Genomic DNA, 20,694 nt, shown 5'->3' with positions numbered 1-20,694 from the left:
TGGGATTGACTAGGAAGGCTCTTGCATCATCAGGATTTTCAGTGACTTGAGAAAGCTGGGAAGATTATATTAGCAGCACTTTGTGTCTTGTGTACAGCCTTTTGCATGCATGCATGAATGAAGAAAATCACTGGACAGGAAATAGTTTTGTTAGAATACTTGTGCTTTTGGGCAAACCAATTCTTCAGTTCATTTTTCATTTCTAGTGGCTGTATGCCTTCATTAATTACTCCTTTTCTTGTTCAATTACCCTTTATTGAGCACTGTCTATATTGCCAGGCACACTGAGCATTAGGATAAAGAAATAATTATAGTTCTGGCTTTATCCTCAGGAAGCTCAAAGTCCAGCAGTTGTCTCATAACTGAATAGGGTTTAGTGTGATGAATGTTATGACTTATGTGCAAGGTACAGAGGTGATGGCATATAGCAGGGCACACCAACGCACTGCTGATGATGTGTGTGTGGCAGTGATTAAGAAGGAGACTCCTGAGACATCAGCTGGACATTGGAAGATTGAAAGATAAAGGGAGTTCACCTTGTGGATAGGCAGTGGAAGAAGGCATTTTAATTGTGGAAACAGAATATGGAAGGCATGAAGTAACATGATGTTTTCTAGGAACTCCAGGTAGTTCTGTTGGTAAATAATGTAAGACTTGCTAGTGGGAGGCAGAGGCTGGATCAGGGGAGGTCTTGGGGAATGTACAAAGGAATCTGAACTTTGCTTCCTCCCTCCCAATTCTTCTTCTTCTTTTTCTTTTTTTTTTTTTTTTGAGACAGGGTCTCACTCGTTGCTCAGGCTGGAGTACAGTGGTGCCATCACAGTAGACTGCAACCTCCACCTCCTGGGCTCAGGTAATTCTCTCACCTCAGCCTCCCGAGTAGCTGGGACCACACAGTCACACGCCACCACACCCAGCTAATTTTTTTCACCATGTTGCCCATGCTGGTCTCCTGAGCTCAAGTGATCCACCTGCCTGGGCCTCCTGCAGTGCTGGGATTACAGGCATGAGCTGTCACACCCAGCCCACCTCCCTCCCAATTCTTAACAATTGAAAGGATTTCCACAGTTTTGTTAGATCATTGCAAGACGTTAAATTGGAGAGAGACAGAGAGAAATGAAATGAGATTAGAGATAGAGACCCTTTTTTTTCTTTTTTTTTTTTTTTTGAGACTCTGTCACCCAGGCTAGAGTACAGTGTCGTAATCATGGCTAACTGCAGCTTCGACCTCTTGGGCTCAACCAATCCTCCCGCTTTAGCCTTTTGAGTACCTGGAACCACAAGCACACGCCATCACACCTGGCTATTTTTGTTTGTTTTTTGTAGAGATGGGGTCTCACTTTGTTGCCCAGGCTTGTCTCAAATTCATGGGCTCAAGTGATCCTCCCACTTTAGCCGCCCAAAGTGCTGAGATTACAGGCATGAGCTACCATGCTCAACCAAGAATGGATTTGAATCTATTAAGTTGGAATGTTGGACTACATTCTGGAATGGGTTGCATAATTAATTATCACCAGCCTATAAGTGTCTGTGGAATTGATTGGTATGGATAAGATGGCCTAAGGAGAGTAAGCAGAAGTAGAATAGGAAAGAGCTAAGTACAGAGCTTGCAGGTAAGCCAACATTTCCTAGTCATCAGAGGAAGAGGATCCTGCAAAGAGGCTTGAGAAAAGGCTATCACAAAGTTGGAAAAGAATCAAGGGAGCATGGTGTTGTGAGTAGGGCAAAATTAAAACGAGTGATTAATGATGCAAAATGCCAACAAAGGGTCAAGTAAGGTAAGGACAGAGAAAGATCCTTTTTAGGGGTCAGTGATCTTAAGGTTTTGAGTTGGGATGGAGGAAGCCATGGTTCATCATATAAAAATGTAAAAGCAATAAGCACAGTTTCTTCAGTATCCTGGGCCTTGAAAAGGGAGGATGGGGTAGGGGACGAGAGACAAGGAAGAAGTTGGGGTCAAGGGAGTACTTTTTCTTTCTTGAATAGCAAATCTGGCATGTTTATATTCTGAGGACTGGGAACTGAGGAGAGAACAAAACTGAAGCCACAGAAGAGAGAATAATTGAATGAAGTAAACTGCAGTTCAAAACAAGATGTGGCCGATTGAAGACTAGGGTGAATGGGAGAGATATCTTGCAAAGTCATTGTTAGCCAAAATTGGTGACGGTGACTGTCACTGGAGGATCAAGATGTGCATTTCACAAATGTTTATGAGCACAAAGAACTATGGCAGCTGTGTACTGGATGAAGGATGGAGCCTTAATTATGCCCTCATGGAATGATTAGTTTTTCTTAAGTCTGAGTTGTTGGGATGAACTTAATTGAGATAGTTAATGTGACTTTGACACTACTAACAGTATGAATATTACATGTTAGTTGGAATAGTGGTCCAAGACATATGCAAATAAATTCAGTCATTTCTGAGTTATGAATTCTGAGCCCAATTATTGTTACCATTATATTTTTGTTTCTGTGAGCCATATAAATCTGAGATACAGCTGGAGGTTTGGGGGAATAATTCCTAGGATATGTGGCTGCAGCTTCTCCCTTTAACTCCCACAAAGAATGGTTTGGTTTTCATGGTCCAGCTCCTTGGGATGGTGGAGGAGGAAGCTTCTGACCTGGCCACACTGCACTGGCTCATGGGTGACTGACCTTTCTGTGATTGCAGCCACCACTTTTTAGTCCCTGACCCCCAAATAATAGTTCACTGTACTTATCTTCCCCTCCCCAAAGAGAAGGAGATTTTCCTTCCAAATAAGAAAACTCTTTAGGGCATCCTCAGGGATGCCTATGTGTTTGTAACACTTTTAGCACCCAACATAGCCCTTTTTCTTTTGATTTGTGGTTCACTCTATTAAGCAAATTACATTAATTGTCCCTAGAGAATGGGTTCTAAGTAGATTTGTGTGCCACCCTGCTGGTCTCACTGTTGCCTACTTTTACTTGAGATGCGAGGGTGCATGTGTTGACCCTGTCTTACTGTGGAGTGTTCTGGCTTGCCTACTAAACTCCAGGGATAGGGACAACCATAATCCTGCCTTCTCTGTTTGTGACTGAATCTCTGTGGTTTAAATACTTTATATAAAACTTACACATTTCAGCTGATTAATAACGGCTATGCAGGAACATTCAATTCTGAGGCAATTTTAATGTAGTCATTGATAAAATACAAACTATCATAATAAAACTGTTTAATTTACAGTTGATTCCACAGGATCAGGGGATTTCCATTTCAAATGAGCTCCTGATGATCTGCCTGGATTCCCAGAATTTCTCATCTGGGTATACAAATTAGGTTTCTTGTAACCAACACTTCATATTTTATTTTTATTTTTTTTTTGTGGAGATGGGGTCTCACCATGTGGACCAGGCTGGTCTCAAACTCCTGGCCTCAAGCAATTCTCCTGCCTCAGGCCCACAAACTGCCGGGATTACAAGTGTGAGCCACCATGCCTGGCTCCCTTCACATTTTAAAGAGAAGTTACACCTACAGTGCTTTTGACTTTTGATGGACACATCTTTCTAGAGCATAGTTCTTGCATTTCTCTTTTATTGAAAGTTGTTAATTGCTTTATTCCATTAGCCTTAGCAGGAAAAATCCTATCTCTGGAGTTTTAGGTCCCTTGGTTTATCCTAATTTCGATTAGGAATAAGAGAATACCTACCTATTCAGCTCTCAAACAGCAATGAATATTGCACTGTGTTCATCCTCAGTATCTCCCATTATTAGTTTACATTCTGGACACTTTTTCTATCTTTAATGATAAGTTCATTCAGAAATATGTTCCCACATTGAGCCATACTTCTGGTTTTGTGTGATTGTCTGGCACCCCACGAGTAGTGTCTGTTAAAATTAAATGCTTGTTTTGCCTCGAGAGCTAGAATACATACACATATTACTGTGATTTACTGTTAAGTGTGCAGATTGAGGTGGTTTAGAAGTTTAAAATTGGTTTCCGAAGGGAAATTTACAAGAAAAGTATAACAGATGAATATGTGATTAGAACTGCATTCCTTTTTTAAGTAAATTAAACAGTTTTATTATGATAGCTTGTACTTTATCAATGACTACATTAAAATTGCCTCTGGAATTGAATGTTCCTGCGTAGTTGTTATTAATGAGCTGAAACATGTAAGTGTTATATAAAGTAAAAAGAGCTTTAAACCAAGGAGAAAGTCTGAAGATAGAACTTTAAAAAACCACTGTTATTTCCAGGTAAAATATTTAATTTCCAAAGAAGGTTAGCATATGTTAAAAGCTAAATCTTATTCTGCATTTGTTGGCTACATTTATATGAATTTTTATATGGAAGTTCCTATCCAGGGTATTTATTAGTCATTTTGGAAGTTTTTATCCAGGGTATTTATTAGTCAGCATCTTGTATGTTCTTTCAGAAGCTGTATGTATTATTTTTAAAAATAGAATTCTAATTGAGCTTTTAATCTGTCTGCTGAATCAGGAACATTACATGACTTTCTTTGGAGGGGAAGGAAGCCAGTGGTTAGTTTTAGGTATAAAAGAGATCTTCAAGCACGATCTTTTTAACTTCTTGTTTCTGTATCATTTCAGAAAATAGAGGCAGCTTTCCCTACATTAGATTGTTAGCACAGAATAACAGTAGAAGGGTTCAGAAATGAAGCTAAAAGGAAATAAGAGACTAGCATGATGCTGGAGTTCCCCTAGGCCAGTCAAATTACGTTCAGGTCTTTAGTCCATCTGGATGTTAGTTCTGTGTATGATATGAAGTTGGGGTGTCTGATTAGGTATATTTTTCCTTTTGCCTTAGAACCATTTTTTTTTCCAGTCCCTTTATGTTCCCACTGTAATGTCATGTGTATCATTTATGTAAGACTGTTTTGAAACTTTGTGTACCTCTGAATGTCTAGCCTGGAACAATTGTCACATTACCTTCATTACATGGCTTTTAATATGTCTTACTCGTTGGTAGGTCAAGTCCTCTATTTCTGTTCTCTTAATTTGTCTTGGCTATTTTGGTCCTTAGCATTTCACTGGAAAATTAGGAGCAGGTTTATCTATAGACTTTCTTGGACTTTGAATTTGAATAATCATTTTGATTGCAAATAAGGGCAGTTTTGACTCTTTCACTCCTTACATGTTATTTATTGTTGTCTTGTTTCATTGAATTAACTAGGCTGTCTAGAACTGTGTTGAATAGTAGGAGTAATAGTGAGATTCTTGTTATTCCTGATATTGAAGAAAATGCTTCTAAAGAGAACCCTATTCCTTTCTGAGGAGTATTATTTAAAACAGCTCAGCATTTCCATGTGTTTGATTTTAGCATATTAAAACATAGGAAACATGCAGTGAACAAAAGGGGTTATTATGAGCTTAGTGTACTAGCTATCTTAATGTTTTCATTGTTGTAGAGGCATTTAGTTAGATTTAATTCTGACTCCAAAATGACTGACCTCTCTGGAGACTGTATTTTGTAGGAGAAAATAAGAGTATTTCCATTTTAATGGAAAAGTGGCAAAGCTTCCTTCCACTTCGTAATTTTTGTGGACAGTATTCCAGCACTGTCCAACAGATTTTTGTGATAATGGAAAATGTTGTATTTCTGCACTGTGCACATAGGAGAGCAACTATCATATTGGACAATGTGGGCCTAGACTTTGGAGTTCTAACCATGCCCCGTTTACTAGCTGCGCAGGTTCCTGCCTGGTTTCAGAAGGCTTATTCTTTTGGGCTAGCACAGCTCACACTGAGGCACGTGGCTGGGGGAGTAGAACAGTCCTTGCTGGATTGCAGCCATGGCTGTCCTTTTAGCCTGATGCCTTTGTGCAAGTGAGCAGCTGGCACCATTGACAAGGGTGATCCTGGTGACTACCTCTGGAGGCTCTGGACCCTGACTGCTGAAACAGGAGAAAAGCCTGGCCCCATGCCCCTAAGAAGTCACCTGATCAAAGTGGAGCCCGTTGTTTCCCTAGTCACAAGTCAATACTAAGAGGTTTGGCTAGTGACAAGGAAATTTTTCATGTTAGAATTCTTGTACCCAGCTCTTTTAGAACTGGACTACTGTTCTCCCATATTCAGGAGGCCATGAACCAACCAGTAGATTGTTTATTGTGCTTACTGATTTATGAAAAAACTTCTTTGTACAGAGCTTCTGAAAGGGGTAAGAGAAAGGGAGAATAGCAGTGTTATGGACTGAAGATTGTGTCTCCCTGAAATTCATATGTTGAAATCTCAGTCTCCAAGGTGATGGTATTAGGAGGTGATTAGGTCATAAGGGCTCCACCTTCATGAATGAGATTAGGGGCCTTATAAAAGAGACCCTACACTCGGCGTGTTGACTCACACCTGTAATCCCAGCACTCTGGGAGGCTGAGGCAGAAGATTTGCTTGAGCTCAGGAGTTTGAGACCAACCTGGACAACACAGCAAGACCCTATGTCTACTATTAATAAAAATTTTAAAAAATTAGCCTGGTGTGGTGGTGTGTGCCAGTAGTTTCAGCTTCCTGGGAGGCTTAGGTGGCAGAATCACTTGAGCATAGGAGTTTAAGTCTATAGTGAGGTATGATCGCACCACTCCAGCCTGGGTGACAGCAAGACCCTGTCCTAACATACTCTTAGGAGTTTCATTAAATGTGACCCCAGAAGAGCTCTCTAGCCCTGTTTCCACTTGTGAGGCTAAATTGAGAAGATGGCAGACCACAACCCCGAAGAGGCCTCATCAGAGCCCAACTCTGTTGACACCCTGGCCTTAGACTCCCAGCCTTCAGATCTGTAAGAAAGAAATGTTTGTTGTTTAAGCCACCCAGTCTGTGGTAGCTTTCATAGCAGCCTGAACTGACTAAGACAAGTGGATAGCTGTCTGGTTGTTTTAGAAAGCAGGGCTGCACAGTGTGGGGATGCTGCTGCTACTCATTCCTGCTCATTCCAGTGTTCTGGAAAATGAGGTAGGGTAGGGGAGGTCTGAACCTTCTAATTTATTTCTAGCTGTTCTTATTTAGCAATTAAAGCATTCATTGGACACCAGTTGCTTTTAATTCAGTTCCATCTGCACTGTACTTAATAGATATTACTCCCAGGTTCTTATAAACGGCTGGCTGTTATTCTTGGTTTCAGAGCTATTTTGAGTTTTTGTCTTCATTTGTATTTTGACTGGAAATTGGGTGTGGACATATTGGGGAGTTGGGGCTGACGTCATCTTTATTCAGAAGTCACTTTATGACCATGTGCGGGATATATTAATTTCAGTACAGCTTTTGATCTTAATAAAATGTCTCTGGGTTGAGCTGACTGATCGCGAAGATTTTAAACTTTAATGTTTCTTAAGAGGATTGATACAGCCATCCAGAGAATAACATAGTATGTAGGAGTTATCTTTTGACAGATCAAGTTCCATTTCCAAATGATATAAAACCCACCTGTGTCCACATCCTTATGCCGTCTTTTGAATCTATGATTTAATAACTTAAGAAATCTATCTATGCATTAGATATTGCCTTTCCAGTAGAGCTATATGGTGTGATCTTATGCTCATGAACAGAAAATGAATTTAAGAATCCTCAGACCTATTGGCCAGTTCTTTTCTTTAAAGAGAACTTGCTATTGACTTTGTCAAAACTAAATCTGTTGCCTTGGGCGACATCCTCCAAAATTCAGATTCAGACGGATTACACTAAATAGCTTTATGCTACAGATCAAGTCATATAATGTGAAGGTACATTTGCAGCTCCCTTATTCTTGTAGACGCTTGCCGGGATGAAGTTCTCATACTTAACATGCTCTTAGGAGTTTCATTAAACGTGTGTGTGTATTTTTAATGTCCAAGATTTATAAATGGTAACACCTGCCCTCAGTTCTTTTTTGCACTGGTCCATGGTGTTTCAGTTACAGTTTTTATTGAATAATTCAAAGGTTCTCTCCTAAAACAATATTTCTGGCAGTCCTTATAATTGACCAGGTGGAATGACCTTCAGTTTGGATGAAAGTCCAATTTATTTATTTATTTATTTATTTAATAAAATGCCAAATTTGCCTTTTCTGCCAGGTATTAAAAGCACTTAAAACTGTTTGTAATCAACAATACTGAACACTTCAGACACTTATCAGAGACTTTAGTCTTGAATTATATATTATTTTAAATTATTATTTCCAGTTCTATTAAAGGCCATGTGAGGCCACTGATTTATTAAATGGATAGTTTAGTGAATGGTTCTTAAACTGTGGCCCCATGAGCAGCACCAGCATCACTTGGAGACTTGTTAGTAAATGCAAATTCTTGGATCCACCCCAGACCTACTGAATCAGACATGCAATGGGGTGGGGCTCATACATCTGTGAACAAGCCCTCCAGTGAATTCTGTGTGCCACATATTACAATTTGAGAACCACTGGTGTAATGCAGTAGTTAACACACTTAGCTTTCAACCTAGACCCACTTTGGGTGCTCGTTAACATACAGATTGTTGGTTCTCTCTCACACAACATCTTATTCACCAGCTTTGGAGAAGACACAGGACTCAGTGTTACTATATTCTGCAGTGAAGCTTGCTCTGCTCACCTTGTAACATATTAGATCACTTACTAGCAATAAATGTAGAATATAATACATTTATTCTAGTCAAAGTATCTGTGAAGAACTCTGATTTAAGATAATGGCATGTAATCAGACATATGCTTCAGAATTAAGGAGACTTAAAAAAATACAGGTGTCTAGGTTCTACTAAATCAAAAACTCTGTTTTGTTTAAGTCTGGTTTTATTTTGTGTTTAAGTTTCATGGGTGCTATATCATCCAAGAACCATTTATTTTTATCTTCAGCTTTCACTGAGAGTTGATAGGAGAAGAAATAGCCATATTAATATTTTTGTATATTTTATACCATTTGATAACTCTTACTAGGATTTAGTAGGAGAAAATAACATCTTTCTCTCTCTCTCAATAGTTAATATGCAACTCTTCGTTTTTCCTTTTGCTTTGGTTACCAGAGAGCTCAGAGTAAAATTTTGCACTCCGTTTTGAAATACCTATTTCCCTTGCTTACTTTAATCCATGACTCTTGTTCATTATAATCTTCTGTAACCTATCTGAAACTTATTTGGAAGTAGATGGGGCCCCCAAACTAAGTAAATGATGGAATATCTGCCCTTTGCTTTGAAATGGGCTTCTTGATTGACTCTTTCCCAGCTTGGGGTCAGTGTCTTCTTTATATCATCCTTCCTTTCATAGACACAATGCAATCGTTGGTAGCCTGACTGTGTAAGAGTTAATGTTTCCCAATACCAGGCACTGACATAGGCAGTAGGAAAAATCTGGTTCATTTTGTTTCAAAATACACCATACCACGAATAAGTACAAACAGCTGCAATTTGGGCTTGGGGCCAAAAGAAATCAGTGTGGTGCTATAAATTCCAGCTGAGAGGAGGAGTTCATGTAACTTGGATCAGAGATCAGTCTCCGTAACGAGACCATCAGACCCCAGAAGGAGAAGGGTCCTTGTATGTCACTTCAGTTACCTCCACAGCTACCACCAAAAGAAACTGGGGTAGTTCTTTGGAGAGGTGACCTTTTAGAAATCTAAAATTATACCCTTGGAGCCACTTCTCTGCAATCGGCTGAACACATCACATTTTATCCCTTGCCCCCAGCACTATATTACTGTAAAATGGGGAAATCTGGGAATACAAAAGATTTAGAGACTTGCCACCTGCTCATTTTATCGCTATGACTTGGCTTAAAACAACAGTCACTCTAACCTCAGCCCTTTGGCACACTGCTTCCTTCTCAAGCCCCAGGAAATTCTTGGTCAGGTCTCACCCACAGCCACTGAGTCTGGTTGTTTCTTCTTCTCCCAGATTTTTTAGGGAATATCGGTTTAGTAAAACTTATTTTTTTGTAAGTGGACTCCTTTTGTATCAGAATTCCTTTCCTTTAAAAATATTTTTATATTTATTATTATTTTTTAAGTAGAGATGGCATCTTGCTATGTTGGCCAGGCTGGTCTCGAACCCCTGGTCTCAAGTGATCGTCCTGCCTTGGCCTCGGAGAGTGTTGGAATTACAGGCTTGAGCCACCACACCCAGCCCAGAATTCCCTTTCTAATGTCATAATGCCTTATCTCTTTTTTGGAGTGGTCATCAAATCCCTTTTCACACTAGTTAGAAGTTTTCTGTGTGACATTCTCCATTCTCTACGTATTTGGACTATTCCACTGTGTTTTTCTGGACATGTAGGACAGCATCTTTCAGGCCCATTAGCAGATAGAAGTCTTTCAAGTGGGGCCTCACAGCTGTTTTTAGGTCTCTGGTTGGTTTTTAGGTCATGTCTCAGACATAGGGGCTTTGTGGCTACTTTGTGGTTTTACTATCTCCTCATAGTTTATTAAAAAAGAGGCTCCTTTTCCCTTACATTTTCTGCTGCTTTCCTGATAAAAGACTTCAGCCATTATTTTTAAAAGTGTCTGCTATTATATTTTAAACGCTTTCATAACAGGAAAACAGGAGTTAACCACTCACATAAGTTAGAGAGGGGACCCCCCTTTTTCGGTGATTTTCATAGTTACTAAATCATTGTGAACAGAGAAAAGTCACTTAATTCCCTTTGCTTCACTTCCTGATTTCTTCAACACAGTGGTAACATTTGAGATATTATTCATAGAATTGTATATCAAAGAACGAGGCCAGCTCTTTCTTGGTGCCCCCTCAAGCTGGTAAAATCACGTATGTGACTTCTCAGGAAGCCAGAGTATTTACATATCCTTGACCCAGCTGGGAATAATTCATCCTCTAGTACAATACTAGTTTTCTTTAGATTCCCCTCTATATTTACTGTTTTAGAGAGGTATTGCCAAGAGGGTTTTCAATGAGGAAGAATGGTAGTATGCTGGGAGCAGGAAAGGAAATGAAATTAAGCGTCTCATTATTTTTCCCATGCTGAAGTAGATATTAGGATTGTATTCCACAGGTCTTATATTCTTCCCCCTCCCCACCTCAAAACTTCAGGCAGGATGTATAAGCCTAGACTTAGGTTGTATACTGATTTTTTTTAAGCTTTTATCTCCAGTTTAATTAGAGGCTGGTGAAGGAAACTGGGTTTCTTATTTGGCTCTCAAACTTTGAAAATAAACAAAACTTTCATATATTTGAATAGCACATTGTGGACCACACAACATCTGGAAGAGATTAGACTCACTGGTAGGCAGAAGAAATTTCATAATGTACCATCTTCAAAGAACATGGTACCTCGTCACATTTCTCATGTGACATGTATCCTGGAAACAGAAGTACTTAGGGCCACATTGCTGGAGCATCTGCCTTTGTCTTTGTTTTGTGTTGAACATAAATGTATCTTTCTAATACTATGATATTTCTTTAGCTTTTTTGAAAACACAGCTAAACTTGGTACGATGCTGCCTGCACTGTTGACTGTGGTCTAGACTTCTCCTTTTTCAGAAGACCTATTTGACTTTTGGCAACGTGCCTCTTAGAGTTTGTGATTTGTTTGAGACATCTTTTCCTGTCTTCTCTAAAATCAGGCACATGTGTGTCTGGGGTAGTCATGTACTTTGTAACACTCACTTCTAGCCAGATCTTGGGGATGTCTATTCTTATGGTTAGTAGTGACACATGAACCCTCTCTTCCACTTAAAATTATTTTATGTAAGATGACTGCTTCTCCTTCTATCCCTGCTCCTTTCTCTCCTCCTCCTCTACTCTGCCTCCCTTAAACTTATAGAAAAGTTGCAAGTACAGTAAAAAAGTGTGAAGAACCTTTTATCTCCCTAAGTCAATTGAGTGAATTGTTTACACTGATGCTCTAACATCTTCAAATACTGTGTTTTTCTCACAAACAAGCGCATTCTTCAACATAGTCACAAAGCAAGCACTGAAATCAGTAAATTAACCCTGTTATCTTACTATCGTCTGATTATCAGATCCCATTGAAATTTTCCCATATTGTCACAGCAATATCCTTGATAGTGAAGGATCCAGCTCATCATCTTGCATTGTATTTATAATTAGGTCTTTTCTAAGTCTACTTTATTATGGAATAGTTTCTAAGTTTTTTCTTGGCTTTTATACCCTTGATCTCTTGATTATAGGCTGTTTATTGTGTAGAATGTTCCTCAGTGGGTTTGTTTCATGTTTCCTGTTGATTAAATTTCGAACTTTTGGCAGGAATATGACAGAAGTGATATTCTCATTGCATTTCGTCAGGTGGCGCATGCTGTCGATTTGCTCCATTATTGGTGATGTTATTTTGATCACTTGATTAAGGTGATGTCTTCCAGACTTACTTACTGTAAAGTTATTATTTTGCACTTTATAGTAAGTATTTTCTAGGGAAGTGTTTGAGTCTCTGTAAATATCAATTTTTTGGTCAAACTTTTATTTATATTAAAATGAACTTATGAATTCCTTTTTTATTTTCAAACTTAGAAAGAATTAGACCAGTGAGTACGTTTCAAACTAGTTTCCTTGTCCTTTTTACATGTCTGCATAATTCTTTAAGTGCTGTCTTAACTGTCTGCTCAAGATGACCAAGGCATCATGTATTTCCCTAATCTGAGGAACAGACATATCTCCAAGGAGCCTGGCACCTTTCTGTAGAGAATGGTGTTAAGAGACGAAGATGTGAGTGTTAGTTGTGTTCATTGTTATTGGGATATCACTATTCCCAAGCTTCTCACTGTGCAACACACACATTGATAACTGTTTTTATTTCTATTTCTATTGAAAACCTCTCTCCTTCTCTCCTGGATTACCTCTCTCTTTCTCTCCTGGTTGACCCCTCACCTTTCAGGCTTTGACACAAACTCTGGGCTGCCTTCCCATGGGGACATCCTCTTCACCTCACTTAGACTCTGACACTCTGCGTTGGGCTGCCCTTGCTGCCACTGAGGAACATTCTACACAATAAACAGCCTATAATCAAGAGATCAAGGGTATAAAAGCCAGGAAAATACTTAGAAACTATTCCATAATAATTTTTAAAAATTAGTTTGTGGTATGAGAACACATGGACACAGGCAGGGGAACATCACACACCGGGGGCCTGTCGGTGGGTGAGGGGCTGGGGAAGGGATAGCATTAGGAGAAATACCTAATGTAAATGATGAGTTGATGGGTGCAGCAAACCAACATAGCACATGTATACCTATGTAACAACCCTGCACGTTGTGCACATGTACCCTAGAATTTAAGTATATTTAAAAAAATTAGTTTGTGGTTAGTGGTCATATTTTCTTGTATGCCAGAGTTTTCCATTTAAGGAGAATGTTCTTTAAATATTACATTTTAAAAAGTTGTAAAATAGCGTTTTTCTTTAAGACTTATGCTTTCTTTTAATTTTTTCATTGATAACATAGACTGCATATATTTAAAGTATACAATTTGATTTGTTTTGACATATGCATATACTCTCGAAATTATCACTGCAATGAAGATGGTGAACATATCCAGCACTCCTCAACTTTTCTCCTGTTTGAAATCCTTCCCTCATGTCATTCTGCTCTTGTACTCCCAAGCAATCACTTAACTGCTTTTGGTCACTATAAATTAGTTTGCATTTTCTACAGTTTTATGTAATGGAATCATACAGTAAGTGCTGTGTTTTGTCTGGCTTCTTTTACTTGGCTCATTTTGAGAGTGATAGATAGTATTATGCATACCAGTAGTTCATTTGTTTTTATTGCTGAGTAGTCTTCTGTTTTATGGATATATAACAATTTGTCCATTCATTTGTGAATGGACATTTGAGCTGTTTCCAGTTTTTGGCTACTTACAGATAAAACTACTAGAAGCATTTGTGCTCAAGTCTTTGTATAGACAGATACTTTCTTTTCTCTTGGGTAAATACCTAGGATTAAAATGGCTGAATTGGATAATTAACTTTTAAAGAAACTGTCAGATTATTTTCCAGACTGATTCTATCTTACATTCCCACATTAGTGTGTGAGAGTTACAGCTTCCTTAAATCATCACTGACACTTGGTATGGTTGGTTTTTTCAATTTTATCCATTCTAATAGTCATGTAGTGGTGTTTCATTGTGGTTTTAATTTGCATTTTTCCTAATTGCTCTTCTATGCTTATCTGCCATCCGTATATTATCTTTGGTAAACTGTCCCAATCTTTTGCCCCTGTTTGAATTTTGAAATTTCTTATATGCTTTGGATACAAGTTCCTTATGGACATGTACTTTGAAAGTATTTTCTCTCAGTTTGTGGTTTGCCATTTAATTTATTTAACAATGTCTTTTAAAAAGTAAATTTAAATGAAGTTCAGTTTTTCAATTTGTTCTTTATAGATCCTGCTTTTGATATTTTGACTAAAGAAAAAAAAACTTAAAGAATTTAAGTTAGTTTTATTCAGAAGTCTTACTGAGAGCTATAGACTGACTGAGGACTACAGCCTGGGAGGAGTCTTTCAGAAAGGTTCTATTGGCCAGGAGTGGTGGCTCACGCCTGTAATCCCAGCACTTTGGGAGGCCGAGGTGGGCAGATCACCTGAGGTCGGGAGTTTGAGACCAGCCTGACCAACATGGAGAAACCCCATCTCTACTAAAAATGCAAATGGCACATACCTGTAATCCCAGCTACTTGGGAGGCTGAGGCAGGAGAATTGCTTGAACCCGGGAGGCGGAGGTTGCAGTGAGCTGAGATCGTGCCATTGCACTCCAGCCTGGGCAACAAGAGTGAAACTGTCCCAAACAACAACAACAACAACAACAACACAAACCAGAAAGATTCTATCAGACTGCTCCAAAATAGTGTTTCAGCTCACAGTTTATATACAGGTTCAGTACATATAAAATCACATCAAAGTTTGGGTGCAAGACTCTATCTAGTTATAGATTACAGAAGTGTAATCACTAACCCTGTCAGGTGTTCTCTTATGTGTAGGAAAAGGCAAGGACTAGGGCCATTTATCTTTTAAGGAATACAGTGACTCAGGCAAGAGCTGGAGGGAGGGAGGCTCTGTTCTCTATTCTGTTTTGTCTTCAATGCACGTTTCTGGAGAGCTACACGTTGTCACAGAGTCAGGGGCTTTGGGAAAGTATGTTGACAAGCAGAAATGAGCAAATATGTCTTCTTACATTTGTTACTTTTGCTCACAGGTATCTTATCTAAGGAAACTTTGCTTACCCAAAGTACACAATGATTTTCTCTTACGTTTTCCTCTAGAAGTTTTATGGTTCTAAGTTTTACATTTAGGTTTATGACCCTTTTCAGTTAATTTTTGTATGTGGTATGAGGTATGAATCAGTTTGTTTTTTCAGTTTGTGTTTTTGCTTATGGATATCTAATAGTTCCACCATGATTTTAAAATTGTGACTTCATATTTAAAAGTGGAGAAAAGGCTATACTACACTGTCTTAATCATTTATTATACTTTTAATGTCTCTGACAGGGACAATAGTAATGATCCCTCTTTGAATTTTATTATTAGTCATTTATATCTTCTCACCTTTTTTCTTGACTAATCTGGTTAGAGGGTTAGCAATTGGATTGATGTTCTTAAAGAAACATCTTTTGGATTTGTTTTATAGTTTCTATATAATTATCTACTATTTTATTTTTTCCTGCTTACTTTGATTTTAATTAAATTATCCTTTTCTAGTTTCTGATGGTAAAAGATAAGGTCATTTATTTGAGACTTTTCTTCTTTTCTATTATAGGTGTTTAATGCTATGATTTTCCTCTTTGGCACTGGTTTAGTGACATCCCACAAATTTTGATATGTTTTGTTTTCATCTTCATTTAATTCAAAATATTCAATTCAAAATATTTTTCAATTACCTCCTTTGACTTCTTTGATTTATAAGGTATATACAGATATATTACTTAGTTTCCAGCGTTTGATGATTTTCCAGAGATCATTCTGTTATTGATAATTTAAGTGTGGTCAGAGAACAGACTTTTTATGACTCAAATTCTTTTACATTTGTTGAGACTTCTTTTATGGCCCAGAATATGGTCTATATTGGTACAGATTTCCTTTGTTCTTGAGAGGAATGTGTAGTCTGGTGTTGGGTTGAGTCTTTTCAAAATGTCAAATTAGATCAAGTTGACTACTTGTATTGTTCAAGTCTCTTATATCCTTACTGATTTTTTCTGTTCTGTCAATTAATGACTGAGGCGTATTTATCTCTGGCTATATTTGTGGATTTGTTTATTCCTCCAGTTACTGGTTTTTACTTCGTATATTTCAAAAATCTGTAATTAGATGCATATGCTTTTAGGATTGTTATGTCATCTTGATAAAGAGACTCTATCATTATGAAATAACTTTTTTTTTTAAATCCCCGGTAATATGTTTTGCTCTAAAATCTACTCTGTTAGATTTTAATATTGATACTTCAGCTTTGTTTTGTTTAGTGTTAGCTGGGTATTTCATTTTTTTATCCTTTTACTTTTAATCTATTTGTGTCTTCATATTTAAGGTATGGTTCATGTAGGGAGCATATAGTTGTGTCTTGCTCTTTTATCCAGTCTCATAAACTATGCCTTTTAATTGAGTTGTTTAGACCACTTACATTTAATGAGTATATATATATGTGTTTTCATATGGTTATGTTTAAATCTATCATCTTGCTTTTGTCTGTTGTCACATTTGTTCTATTTTTTGGATTTGGTATACTTTATGATTTCATTTTATCTTCTTGTTGGATTATTAGCCATAATTCTTTATTTTGTTTTTAGTGGTTGATTCAGTGTGTGCAGTAGGCTTTAATTTATCGTAGGCAACTTTTTGACATCGTACCCCTTTATGTATAGTACAAGAACCTCACAACAGTACAGTATACTTACTTTACTCCCCTGCTTTTTAAAACTTTTGTAATAAACTCTATTGTTATTATTTTAATTATCTTTTTAGAACAACTTTATTGAGATATAATTTAATACCATAAAAGCCAGCCATTTAAAATTCAATAGTTTTTCATGTATTAAGAGTTCTGCAGCAGTGGCATGTGCCTGTAGTCCCAGCTATTCAGGAGGCAGAGACAGGATCACTTGAGCACAGGAGTTTAAGGCCAGCCTGGGCAACATAGCCAATCCTTGTCTCCAGATAGATAGATAGATAATGTGCAATCATCCCTCCAATCAAGCTCAGAAAATGTTTATCATTCCAAGAGAAACCTCATATTTGTTTTCAATCACTCCCTATTTATCCTCTTCCAAACTCCTGAAAAACACGAATCTACTTTCTTTCTCATAGATTTACCTATCTTGGACATTTCATGTAAACAGGCTTATACATTTGTGGCCTTTTTTGATTGGCTTTTCACTTAGAAAAAAATGCACAATACTGCATGTTGTAGTATGTATCTTTCTTTCCTTTTTTGTTGCTGCTCAATAATATTCCATTGTTTGAAAATACCATATTTAACTTTATCCTTTCAACAGTTGATAGACATTTGGATTATTTCTACTTTTTGATGATTCTGAAATGCTTCTATGAATATTCTTGGAGAAGTTTTTGTGTGGATATATATTTTCAGTTCTTTTGGGCATATACTTAGGAGTGGAATTGCTGGGTCATATGAAAATGCTATTTAATATTTTGAGGAACTACCAGATTTTCACAGTGGCTGCACCTTTTATATTCCCACCAGCAATGTATAAGGGTTCCAGTTTCTCCACATTCTTACCAACACTTGTTATTATGTCTTTTAAATTATAGCCTTCTTAGTAGTTATGAAGTGTGAATTTGGCTTTTGTTTCCCTAATGGCTAAAGGATATCCAGTATCTTTTCATATTCTTGTTAGCCATTTGTCTATTTCCTTAGAAAAAATATCTATTCAGATATTTAATCATTTTAAAATTAGCTTGTCTCTTTGTTATTGAATTGCAGGAGTTCTTTATTCTGGATACAAGTCCCTTATGATTTGCAAATTTTTTTTTTCTATGAGTTGTTTTCAATTATATTTTTAAGATACTTATATAATAAAATGGTTTTTATATTTATCCATGTTATTACTATTAATATTTTTGGTATCCTTCATTTCTTTATGAGGATCCATATTTTCATGTGGTATAATTTTCTGTCTGATGAACTTCTTTTTAACATTTCTTATAGTCCAACGTCTGCTTATGATGAATTCTTTCACCTTTTATATGTTTGAAAATGTTTTTGTTTTACTTTCACCTCTGAACATTTTTTAATGTGTATAAAGTTCTAGATTGATAGTTCCCCCCACTTCCCATTATTTTAAAGATGTTGATCGCCTGTCTTTTTGCTTGGATTGTTTCTGATGAGAAATCTGCTGTCATTCTTATCCTTGTTCCTCTCTATGTGTCTTTTTTTTTTCTTTAATCCAGTGACTTTAAAGATTTTATTGCTATGGTTTTGTAAATTTGATTGTGCATTTTTCTTTGTTTCTTGTGCTCATGCTTCATTGAGCTTGTTGAGTCTGTGAGTTTATAGTTTTTATTTTTAGCCTTGTTTTTTCACTCCCCCTTTTTCCTTTGGGGACTCCAATTACATGTACAGTTGACCCATGAACAACATGGGTTTCTACTGTGCAGATCCATTTATATGCATATTTTTTTCCAACCAAATGCAGATCAGAAATACAGTATTCATGGTATGTGAACCCCACAGATATGGAGGGCCAACTTTATATATATATATGTATGTATGTGTATATATATATGTATATATGTATATATATATGTGTATATATGTGTATATATATACGTATATATACGTATATATATATATACGTGTGTGTATATATATGCGTATAAACACACACACACACAGGTTCTACAGGGCTGTATATATACACGTGTGTATATATATAGTGTGTGTATATATATATACATACACGTATACATGTATACGTGTATATACATACACGTATCACGTATACATGTATACGTGTATATACATACACGTATCACGTATACATGTATACGTGTATATACATACACGTATCACGTATACATGTATACGTGTATATACATACACGTATCACGTATACGTGATACGTGTATATACATACACGTATCACGTATACATGTATACGTGTATATACTTACACGTATCACGTATACATGTATACGTGTATATACTTACACGTATATACGTATACATACACACGTGTATATATACGTATATACGTACATATACGTATATGTATGTATACGTATATTGGTGTATATACGTATATATGTATATACACATGTATATATACACATACATATATACGTGTGTATATGTGTGTGTGTGTGTGTATATATATATACGTGGGTGTATATATATATATATATACACACACACAGGTTCCACAGGGCTGTCTGTGGTGTAACTGCCCAATGGGTTCTCCTTACCTACTCCCCAGGTAGAACTGATTTATCAAGACAGGAGACTTGCAATAGCGAAAGAGTTTAATTCATGTAGAGCCGGTTGAATGGGTGACTGGAGTTTTATCACTCAAATCAGTCTCCCCCCAAATTTGGAGACTGAGGTTTTTAAAAAATAATTTGGTAGGTAGGGGGCCAGGGAGTGGGGAGTGTTATTGATGGCACTGGAGATGAAATTATTGGCAGTTGAAATATTATATAAACATATATTATATAAACATATGTATTATATAAATGAAGATAATACCTATTATATATGCAATATATTATATAGAATAAACATAATAATTGCATAGATATATAATAGTTGAATTGCATGTAAATGTAGTTTTGATAACAAGGTTGACAAGTACTGTATTACTGGATGTTTAGATTGTTCCTAAAATTTTCCTGTCATACATGATATTGCATTAAGCATCCTTATGGCAAATTCTTTGTCCTTTATATTTTTCCCACAGTATAAATTCCTAGTGGTGGAGTTACATGCCTTCTGATTCAGCATACTTTTTAGGGTCTTGATGCAAACCATGCATATACACACGTATCCCTAATATTAGCATTCCAGAAAGGTTACAACAGTTTCACCTACACCAGAAATATATTTAAGTGCCTATTTTCCTACTTCGTATAAAAATACATCCGAAAACAATCTTTCAAGGATAACTTTCTTATGCTGAGGCAGTTTTAAATCACAATCCTTCAAGCACTCAGTATCGATTTTGATTCATTCTCCCAATGGTGCTTGAATTTTAAGCTACTTGAAAACTTAAATAATGGAAGATGTCTCTGTTAAGAGAACCCTCTGCTGTTGAATGAACACTGTTATTCAGGGCTGAATCACTTTACTTACCACAGCCACAGACTTCTATATTCTGACTAGCTATTTCGACACTTTGTTTCCACCCCCATTGGTCTCTTTTCTTCCCTATTTTTCTTCCCTTCACTTCATATATTCACATTCCTTCTATTTTAGGCCATTTGGGAATTACTATTTTTTTTTTTAAGAATAGTTAACTTTTTAAATTTTTGTTTTATATAGAGTTTCACTATATTGTTTTATATAGAGTATTTTATATAGAGTATTTTGTTTTATATAGAGTTTCACTATATTGCCCTGGCTGGTCTCAAACTCCTGGGCTCAAGCAATCCTCCGGCCTTGTCCTCTCAAAGTGCTGGAATTGCAGGCATGAGCCACCACACTTGGCTGAAAGTTACTTCTGATGTTAGAAACATGCACTTACTCTCAGAATGAAATATTTTTCAAGACTCATCTGTGGTTGGAAGAGTCTAGGCTGCCTGAAGCTTGGTTATAGAGGTTGTAATTGTCCTTGTTCTGAAAACTATGGACTG

General features: G+C 37.0%; 1 protein-coding gene across 1 annotated transcript in view; it reads left to right on the top strand.

Moving 5' to 3' along the window:
* The first annotated feature begins 780 nt into the window (after positions 1–780).
* Positions 781–20,694, top strand: part of LPAR1 (lysophosphatidic acid receptor 1) — a 134,993-nt gene continuing 115,079 nt past the window's right edge. Inside the window, exon 1 of the mRNA XM_054501884.2 lies at positions 781–853. The gene's annotated coding sequence lies outside the window, so the exon portion shown is untranslated. The remainder of the gene's footprint in view (positions 854–20,694) is intronic.

The sequence above is a fragment of the Pongo pygmaeus genome, chromosome 13, assembly GCF_028885625.2.
Source record: "Pongo pygmaeus isolate AG05252 chromosome 13, NHGRI_mPonPyg2-v2.0_pri, whole genome shotgun sequence".
Lineage (NCBI taxonomy): Eukaryota > Metazoa > Chordata > Mammalia > Primates > Hominidae > Pongo > Pongo pygmaeus.
This window is presented reverse-complemented; position numbering and strand designations above follow the sequence as displayed.